Source organism: Cetorhinus maximus, chromosome 9, assembly GCF_964194155.1.
Source record: "Cetorhinus maximus chromosome 9, sCetMax3.hap1.1, whole genome shotgun sequence".
In the NCBI taxonomy this organism is placed as follows: Eukaryota; Metazoa; Chordata; class Chondrichthyes; order Lamniformes; family Cetorhinidae; genus Cetorhinus; species Cetorhinus maximus.
Genome location: NC_135887.1, coordinates 19,747,850 through 19,758,124, shown reverse-complemented (window position 1 = coordinate 19,758,124; position 10,275 = coordinate 19,747,850). Strand labels below are relative to the sequence as shown.

Below are 10,275 nucleotides of genomic sequence, written 5' to 3'. Positions count from 1 at the left end.
AGGTTCAACTTTTACAACATGTATCACAAGGTGCATCAGTACAAACAAGGAATATTACAATCATTTGCAGACATTCATTTTGAGCTATAAAGCCCAAGGGGCTCTGCACAGTTCCCAGTCCCTCGGTGCACTGTGGCAGAAAGGTCTTAGGCAGCGACCCTTCCCCATTGCGCCTTTGCGGCAGCTGCCCCAAGCTTTAGTACGTCCCTCAGCATGTAGTCCTGGACTTTGGAATGTGCCAGTCTGCAACACTCGGTCGGGGACAACTCTTTGTGCTGGAAGACAAATAAGTTTCGGGCAGACCAAAGAGCGTCTTTCACCGAGTTGATGATCCTCCAGCTGCAGTTGATGTTTGTCTCGGTGTGTGTCCCTGGGAACAGCCCGTAGAGCACAGAGTCCTGTGTCACAGAACTGCTCGGGATGAACCGCGACAGCAACCACTGCATCTCTCTCCAGACCTTCTTTGCAAAGGCACAATCCACAAGGAGGTGAACAATGGTCTCTTCCCCACCACAGCCACCTCGAGGGCAACGTGCAGAGGGGGTGAGACTCCTGGCGTGTAGGAAGGATCTGACGGGGAGGGCCTTTCTCACCACCAGCCAAGCCACGTCTTGGTGCTTGTTGGAAAGTTCTGGCGATGAGGCATTCTGCCAAATGACTTTGACAGTCTGCTCGGGGAACCATCCCACAGGATCCACCCTCTCCTTTTCCCTCAGGGCCTCTAAGACGTTACGTGCTGACCACTGCCTGATGGACTTGTGGTCAAAGGTGTTTCTCTGCATAAATTTTTCCACCAGGGACAGGTGGTACGGCACGGTCCAACTACTTGGAGCGTTCCGTGGCAGCGTGGCCAGACCCATCCTTCACAACACCGGGGACAGGTAGAACCTCAGCACGTAGTGACACTTGGTGTTTGCGTACTGAGGGTCTACGCACCGTTTGATGCAGCCACACACAAAAGTGGCCATCAGTATGAGGGCGATGTTGGACACGTTTTTTCCCCCCTTTATCTGGAGGCTAAGAGAGAGAAGGAACACCCATCAATGACAAAGAGCAGCTGCTAAAAGCAACACCCAATGTCTGCTTCCTGCTCAGAAGAGAACACTATAAATCCTCCTTGTGGTTTGAGACCAAACACTCTAGAAACACTTTTTTTTTGAAAAATATGCTTTATTCATAAAATATCTGGAAGAACATTACAAAACATTTCAAAATCACCATCACAAAAGTACAATCAGATTCAACTTTTACACATGTATCACGAGGTGCAAAAATACAATCAATGAATATTACAATAATTTCAATATGGTCAATGCAGACAATCAGACAATGATATTGGAGTTATCAACATACATCATGTTGCACTCTGAGGTGCTTCGATACAATTATAATACAACTAGTATTCAATGCATACATACATTTTGAGCTGTACAACCCGAGGGGCTCTAAACAATTCCCAGCCCCTCGGTGCACTATGGCAGTAAGGTCTTAGACAACGACCTTTCCCCATTGCGCCTTTGGGGCGGTTGCCCCAAGCTTTAGTGCGTCCCTCAGCACGTAGTCCTAGACCTGAGAATGTGCCAGCCTGCAACACTCGGTCAGGGTCAACCCTTTGCGAAGACCAACAAGGTTCGGGCAGACCAAAGAGCGTCTTTCAGCAAGTTGATGATCCTCCAGCTGCAGTTGATGTTTGTCTCGGTGTGTCCCTGGGAACAGCCCGTAGAGCACAGAGTCCTGTGTCACAAAGCTGCTCGGGATGAACCTCGACAGAAACCACTGCATCTCTCTCCAGACCTTCTTTGCAAAGGCACAATCCACAAGGAGGTGAACAACGGTTTCGTCCCCACCACAGCCACCATTGGATGATGTCGTCATTTTTTGCTTGGATCCAATGTCGGTGTGCAGACTGACTGACATTTGCGGACAGTTTGAACTTCCCGAACCTTCTGGTCTTCCAGTGCAAATAGTTGTCCCTGGTTTGTCATTTAAGTCCAAATTATTTATGTACACCACAAACAGCAAGGGCCCCAGCAGCGAGCCCTGTGGAACCCCACTGGAAACAGACTTCCAGTCACAGAAACATCCCTCTACCATCACCCTCTGCTTCCTGCAAAGTGTGGTGACCAGAACTGCACAAAAACTCCAGTTGTGCCCTGACCTACAGTTCCAGTATAACCTCCCTGCTCTGGTATTCTATGCCTTGGCTAATAAAGGCAAGTATTCCATATGCCTTCTAAACTACCTTATCTAGCTGCCCTGTTACAATCAGGAATCTGTGGAAATGCACACTCAGGTCCCTCTGATCTTCAGTACTTTCCAGGGTCCTACCACTCATAGTGTAATCCCTTGCCTTGTTAGCCCTCCCAAAGTGCATTACCTCACACTTTCCTAGGTTGAATTCCAATTGCCATTGCTCTTCCCACCTGACCAATTCATCGGTGTCCTCCTGCAGTTTACAGCTATCCTCCTCACTATTTACCATCCTACCAATTTTTATGTCATCCACGAACTTCTTGATCATACCCCCTACATTTAAGTCCAAATCATTTATGTACACCACAAACAGCAAGGGCCCCAGCAGCGAGCCCTGTGGAACCCCACTGGAAACAGACTTCCAGTCACAGAAACATCCCTCTACCATCACCCTCTGCTTCCAGCCTCTCAGCCAATTTTGGATCCAACATGCCACTTTGCCTTGGATCCTATCGGCTCTTACTTTCTTGACCAGTCTGCCATGACCTCGAGGGCAACGTGCAGAGGGGGTGAGACTCCTGGCATGTAGGGAGGATCTGACGGGGCAAGTCCTTTCTCACCACCAGCCAAGCTACATCTTGGTATTTGTTGGAAAGTTCTGGCTTTGACAGTCTGCTTGGGGAAGCATCCGACAGGATCCATCATCTCCTTTTCCCTCAGGGCCTCTAGAGTTTAACGTGCAGACCACTGCCTAATGGACTTATGCAGAGAAACACCTTTGACCACAAATTTTTCCATGAGGGACAGGTGGTACGGCACGGTCCAACTACTTGAAGCGTTCCACGGCAGAGTGGCCAGACCCATCATTCACAACACAGGGGACAGGTAGAACCTCAGCACGTAGCAACACTTGGTGTTTGCATACTGAGGATCTACGCACAGCTTGGTGCAGCTGCACACAAAGGTGGCCATTAGGATGAGGGCGATGTTGGGCATGTTTTTTCTCCCCTTTATCTAGAGGCTTGTACATCGCGACCCTGCGAACACGATCCATTTTCGACCTCCAGATAAAAAGAAAGATGGCTCGGGTGATCGCCACGGCTCAGGGGTGAGGAATGGGCCGGACCTGAGCCACGTACAACAACACCGAGATGACCAGGTTTCCACCCGCAATGGAGAGGGAGCGTCGCTCCCACATGTCCAGTTTTCTTTCCATCATAGCCAATCGCTCCTTCCAGTTTCTAACGCATGCCCCGGTCCCTCTGAACCATATCCCCAGTACCTTCAGGCTGTCTGACCTGGCGGTGAAGGGGACAAAAGATCGGTCAGCCCAGTTCCCAAAGAACATGGCCTCGCTCTTCCCACAATTTACCTTGGCTCCTGAAGCCAGTTTGAACTGGTCGCAGATGTGGACCAATCTGCACACTGACAGCGGATCTGAGCAGAAGACGGCGACAATGTCCATGTACAAGGAGGCTTTGACCTGAGTGCCTCCACTGCCTGGGATCACCACTCCTCTTATGCACGGATCCTTCCTGATGGACTCAGCAAAGGGTTCTATGCAACACACAAACAGGACAGAGGAGAGAGGGCAGCCCTGCCTGACTCCAGATTTAATTGGAAAACTTTCTGATTCCCACCCATCAATTGAAACTGCAATACTGATGTTAGTGTAGAGCAGTTGCATCCAGTTGCGGAATCCCTCCCCACACCCCATTTTGGAGATCACATCCACCATGTAGGTGTGCGATACTCTGTAAAAGGCCTTCTCCTGATCCAGGCTGATGAGGCAGGTTTCCACACCCCTGTCCCATACATTGGCAATCGTTCCCTGAGTAGCATGAGTCCGTCAAATATCTTCCTGCCGGCTACAGCGCAGGTCTGGTCAGGGTGGATCACCAACTCCAGGGCAGACTTGACCTGATTGGAAATGACCTTGGACAGAATCTTATAGTTCACATTCAATAGTTAGATGGGTCTCCAATTTCTAATTTCCTCCCTTTCCCCCTTCCGCTTGTAGATGAGGGTGATGATGCCTTTCCTCATGGATTCTGACTTGCTGCCAACCAGGAGCATACTCTCGTACACTTCTAGCAGGTCTGGGCCGATCCAGTCCCACAGAGCCAAATACAACTCATCTGGTAAGCTGTCGCTTTCGGGAGTTTTACTATTCTTGAAGGACTCAAGGGCCTTGGTCAGTTCATCAGGATTTAGCGACTTGTCCAGACTCACCCGAGTACAGATGTCTATGACCTCCACAATAGGAGACAGGAAGGACTGGGGGCTGTGCCGTCTGTGGGCTTTACGTCATACAATCCGGCATGAAAGGGTTTGCTGATCCTCAAAATGTCGGACTGCAATGACTTTACTGAGCTGTTTTTCTGGAATCGGGACATTTCCCTCTGTTCCTTTCTAGCTTTCTGGACGTCTTTGAGGATAGAGAACTTCTTGACGTTTTCCTTGCTCGCTTCCCACCAGTGTGTCAGGGACTCAAAGAGAGGTTTCACAGTTCTCTGCTGGTTCCTCCTCCATTGATTCACTCTGCTGAAGAGTGGGAGGCTCAGGGGGCAGTGCAGTTGTTTGGCTGTCTGCTGCCTCAATATTTCGCTTCGTCTTGTCTCTCTCTGCCTCCTCCTTTGTCCCATTGTGCTCACTGGAAGCCTTCGTGGGTGGAGGTTTGCAAGAGTCCTTGGTGGTAGAGACACTTACCATTTCATCAGCTTGCCTCCCGCTGGTTTTGGCCGCCTTTGCATAAGTGCGGCAGCATTTCAGGTAGGTCTTGTAGAAGTGGCCTGCCTTGCCACACCGTTTGCAGCATTTAGTCTGTCTGCAGTCCTTTGTCCGGTGCCCTTCCTGCCAATTATTGCAGAGGACGGCGCTGCTGTTGGCCGCCACATGACCAGATTTGCCGCATGATTGACAAACTTTAGGCTGTCCAGTGTAGATAAGGTAGCCACGACTTCCTCCGATAGCGAAGCTGGAAGGCGGGTGGAGGATTGCTCCCTTACCATCCATGTTGAGTGTGGCCATGATCTGCCGTTTCCTAGTCCAAATCCCGAAGACGTCTTTGACCTCGGTGCAGTTCCCAACCTGGTAAACGTACCTGGCGAGGAAGGTGAGCACATCGGCGACAGGGACGTGGGGGTTGTAGAGTTGCACAGTCACCACACAGTCCTGTTGCGACAGCAGAGCAGAGAGGCTCCACCGTGAGGATTCTCATCTGTGGCTGGTCTCTCTTCTCCTTGAACAACTTCAGGAACTTGACGCAGGCAGCAACATTCTTGAAAGTCACACCAGCACTAGGGAAGTCTTGCAGGCAGTAAATCTCTGCTGCTTCAAATCCACAGGGCTCCAAAAGGATTCTCTTAATGAAGAAGGCACGGTCAATGGGTGTACCTCCTTCGCTGTCTTTTACTGCCACCCTAACGGTGTTAAGCACCCGCTGGTTTGGGGCTCGACTGGTTGCAGCCATCACCTCTTTAATCCTTCTTGATGGACTAAGCAAAGGGTTCTATGCAATGCACAAACAGGACAGGGGAGTGAGGGCAGCCCTGCCTAACTCCAGATTTAATTGGAAGGCTTTCTGATTCCCACCCATTGATTGGGTGTTCTTGTCTGACCACTGCCGCCTTCTGGCCGATTGTCACTTACAGGAATGTGTATGACTCTCAAAAAATGTAGGTAGTGAATACTAAATATATTAAATTGCATTGAAGCACCTCAGAGTGCAACATGATGTATGTCGATAACTCCAATCCCATTGCACTGTCTGACTGTCTGTAATGACCATATTGAAATTACTGTAATATTCATTGATTGTATTGAAGCACCTCGTGAACCATGTGTAAAAGTTGAATCTGATTGCACTTTTTGTGATGGCAATTTAGAAACGTTTTGTAATGTTCTTTCAGGTATTTTATGAATAAAGTATATTTTTCCAAAAAAAAGTGTTTCTAGCGTGTTTGGCCTCATAAACCATGAGGAGGATTTATAGTGTTCTCTTCTGAGCAGCAAGTGGACATTTAGCAGCTGCTCTGTCATTGATGAACGTTCCTGCTCTCTCTCTTATAGAGAGCTGGGGGAAGAGAACGCAGTCTGAGTTCAGCATGTAGTGACACTTGGCGTTTGTGTACCGAGGGTCTACGCAGAGCTTGATGCAGCTGCACACAACGGTGGCCATCAGGATGAGGGCGATGTTGAGCACGATTTTTTCCCCCTTTATTTAGAGGCTTGTACAATGTGTCCCTGCGAACACAATCCATTTTCAACCTCCAGATAAAGCGAAAGATGGCTCAGGTGATCGCCATCGCGCAGGAGTGAGGAATGGGCCAGACCTGCGCCACATACAGCAACAGCAAGAGTGCCTGGGCTGACCGATCCTTTATCTCCTTCACTGTAAGGTCAGACTGCCTGAAGGTGCTGGGGATATGGTTCGGAGAGACCAGGGCATGCGTTAGAAACTGGAAGGAGCAAGTGGCTATGGTGAAAAGAAAACTGGGCATGTGGGAGCGACACTCGCTCTCCATTGTGGGTAAGAACCTGCTCATCAGGCGTGAGGCACTCTCGGTGTTGCTGTACTTGTCGCAGGTCTGGCCCATTCCTCACTCCTGCACGGTGGCGATCACCCGAGCCACCTTTCGCTGGGTCTGTGTCCCTGGGAATGCCCGTGGAGCACAGAGTCTTGTGTCACAGCACTGCTCGGGATGAGTGTCCACAAAAACCACTGCATCTCACTGCAGCCCTTCTTTGGAGAGGCACATTACACAAGGAGGTGAACAATGGTCTCTTACCCACCACAGCCACCTCGAGAGCAGTGTGCGGATGGCATGAGGCTCCTGGCATGTAGGAGGGATCTGACTGGGAGGTCACCCTCAAGGACTCTGTGCTCTACAGGTGTTCCCAGGGACAAAGACCGAGACAAACATCAACGGCAGCTGGAGGATCATCAACCCATTGAAAGACGCTCTTTGGTCTGCCCAAATCTTCTGGTCTTCCAGTACAAAGAGTTGTCCCTGGTTTGTCACACTCGGGCATCTGTTCCTCTGAGATAATTTATTAAACCTGCCTCATTACCAGATCCAAAATAGCCTGATTCCTCATTACTGCTCTAGAGCACAACACTGCTCTACAGCACAAACAACACTATTCCTTAATTAACTGATAGACAAACCACTCAGACTGTGTTCTCTTCCTCCAGCTCTCTACAAGAGAGAGAAGGAACACTCATCAATGACAGTGAGCAGCTGCTAAAAGCAACACCCAATGTCTGCTTCCTGCTCAGGAGAGAACACTATACATCCTCCTCGTGGTTTGTGAGACCAAACACTTTAGAAACACATTTTTTTTTGTTGCAAAAATATACTTTATTCATAAAATATCTTCAACCACATTCCAAACCATTTCAAAAACACCATTACAAAGGTACAATCAGGTTCAACTTTTACAACATGTATCACCAGGTGCATCAGTACAAACAATATTACAATCATTTGCGGACATTCATTTCGAGCTGTACAGCCCGAGGGGATTTAAACAGTTCCCAGTCCCTCGGTGCACTGTGGCAGAAAGGTCTTAGGCAGCGACCCTTCCCCATTGCGCCTTTGTGGCAGCTGCCCCAAGCTTTAGTGCGTCCCTCAGCATGTAGTCCTGGACTTTGGAATGTGCCAGTCTGCAACACTCGGTCGGGGACAACTCTTTGTGCTGGAAGACCAACAAGTTTCGGGCAGACCAAAGAGCGTCTTTCACCGAGTTGATGATCCTCCAGCTGCAGTTGATGTTTGTCTCGGTGTGTGTCCCTGGGAACAGCCGGAAAAAACAGAGTCCTGTGTCACAGAACTGCTCGGGATGAACCTCGACAGCAACCACTGCATCTCTCTCCAGACCTTCTTTGCAAAGGCACAATCTACAAGGAAGTGAACAACGGTCTCTTCCCCACCACAGCCCCCTCAATGGGAAACGTGCCGAGGGGGTGAGACTCCTGGCGTGTAGGAAGGATCTGAAGGGGAGGGCCTTTCTCGCCACCAGCCAAGCTACATCTTGGTGCTTGTTGGAAAGTTCTGGCAATGAGGCATTCTGCCAAATGACTTTGACAGTCTGCTCGGGGAACAATCCCACAGGATCCACCCTCTCCTTTTCCCTCAGGGCCTCTAATTTTTCCACCAGGGACAGGTGGTACGGCACGGTCCAACTACTTGGAGCGTTCCGCGGCAGCGTGGCCAGACCCATCCTTCGCAACACCGGGGACAGGTAGAACCTCAGCACGTAGTGACACTTGGTGTTTGCGTACTGAGGGTCTACGCACCGCTTGATGCAGCCACACACAAAGGTGGCCATCAGTATGAGGGTGATGTTGGGCACGGTTTTTCCCCCTTTATCTAGAGGCTTGTACATCACGTCCCTGCGGACACGATCCATTTTTGACCTCCAGATAAAGCGAAAGATGGCTCGAGTGATCGCCACCACGCAGGAGTGTGGAATGGACCAGACCTGCGCCACGTACAGCAACAGCGAGAGTGCCTCACACCTGATGACCAAGTTTTCACCCGCAATGGAGAGGGAGCGTCGCTCCCACATGCCCAGTTTCCTTTTCACCATAGACACTCGCTCCTTCCAGTTTCTAACGCATGCCCTGGTCCCTCCGAACCATATCCCCAGCACCTTCAGGCCGTCAGCCCTGACGGTGAAGCGGACAAAGGATCGGTCAGCCCAGTTCCCAAAGAAAATGGCCTCGCTCTTCCCACGATTTACATTGGCTCCCGAGGCCAGTTCGAACTGGTCGCAGATGTGGATCAGTCTGCGCACCGACAGCGGAACCGAGCAGAAGACTGCGACATCATCCATGTACAGGGAGGCTTTGACCTGAGTGCCTCCACTGCCTGGGATCGTCACTCCTCTTGTGCCCGGATCCTTCCTGATGGACTCAGCAAAGGGTTCTATGCAACACACGAAAAGAACAGGCGAGAGAGGACAGCCCTGCCTCACTCCAGATCTAATCGGAAAGCTATCTGTTTCCCACCCATTGAATGAGACTGTGCTACTGATGTTAGTGTAGAGCAGTTGGATACAATTTAGAATTCCCTCCCCAAACCCCATTTTGGAGAGCACATCCACCATGTAGGTGTGCGATATTCTGTCAAAGGCCTTCTCCTGATCCAAGCTGATGAGGCAGGTATCCACACCCCTGTCCTGTACATAGGCAATCGTATCCCTGAGCAGCGCCAGGCTGTCAGAGATCTTCCTGCCGGGCACAGTGCAGGTCTGGTCAGGGTGGATCACCAATTCCAGAGCGGATTTGACCCAATTGGCGATGACCTTGGACAGAATCTTATAGTCCACATTCAACAGTGAAATGGGTCGCCAATTTCTAATTTCCTCCCTTCCCCCCTTGTGCTTGTAGATGAGGGTGATAATGCCTTTCCTCATGGATTCTGACATACTGCCGGCCAGGAGCATACTCTCGTACACTTCTCGCAGGTCTGGGCCGATCCAGTCCCACAGAAAACGTCAACTCTTTTCTTCTCCGCCGATGCTGCCAGACCTGCTAAGTTTTCCCAGGTAATTTTGTTTTACTATTCTTTAATTAACTGATAGACAAACCACTCAGACTGTGTTCTCTTCCTCCAGCTCTCTACAAGAGAGAGAAGGAACACTCATCAATGACAGAGAGCAGCTGCTAAAAGCAACACTCAATGTCTGCTTCCTGCTCAGAAGAGAACACTATAAATCCTCCTCATGGTTTGTGAGACCAAACACTTTAGAAACACATTTCTCAAGAAAAAAACTATAGAAATGATCCCTAAGAGTATAGTCTTAACAAGCAAAGCCCAGGAGCTCAGGTGGCAATACCACAGATACACATCACGGTCAGGGGCTGGCGGTCTAATTTATTGCTTCTTCTATTTATATTTTCGTTGATTGTTTAACCTACAATTGTATGCCAAAATAAATATACAAAAACAAATTATTTTTCCAAATGTAGCATTGAAACCATCAGATTCGCAAACTTTGATTTCCATAATTTGTTCAATTCACCAATCAAATGTTGTCACTCACGCCACGCAGGCTGTGTCACTGACATATCTC

At 49.6% G+C, this 10,275-nt stretch overlaps 2 non-coding genes and 2 pseudogenes across 2 annotated transcripts; 1 reads left to right on the top strand and 3 right to left on the bottom strand.

The window, feature by feature from the left end:
* Positions 1–984: 984 nt before the first annotated feature.
* Positions 985–1,171, bottom strand: LOC144685160 (small nucleolar RNA U3; annotated as a pseudogene).
* Positions 1,172–6,111: 4,940 nt separating this feature from the next.
* LOC144685158 (small nucleolar RNA U3) lies at positions 6,112–6,294 on the top strand (annotated as a pseudogene).
* Positions 6,295–7,361: 1,067 nt separating this feature from the next.
* Positions 7,362–7,577, bottom strand: LOC144685154 (small nucleolar RNA U3). Its single transcript, XR_013577658.1, has one exon. It is a non-coding gene; the product is annotated as a small nucleolar RNA U3 (small nucleolar RNA).
* Positions 7,578–9,787: 2,210 nt separating this feature from the next.
* On the bottom strand, positions 9,788–10,004 carry LOC144685147 (small nucleolar RNA U3). The gene has a single exon (XR_013577651.1). It is a non-coding gene; the product is annotated as a small nucleolar RNA U3 (small nucleolar RNA).
* Positions 10,005–10,275: the final 271 nt, after the last annotated feature.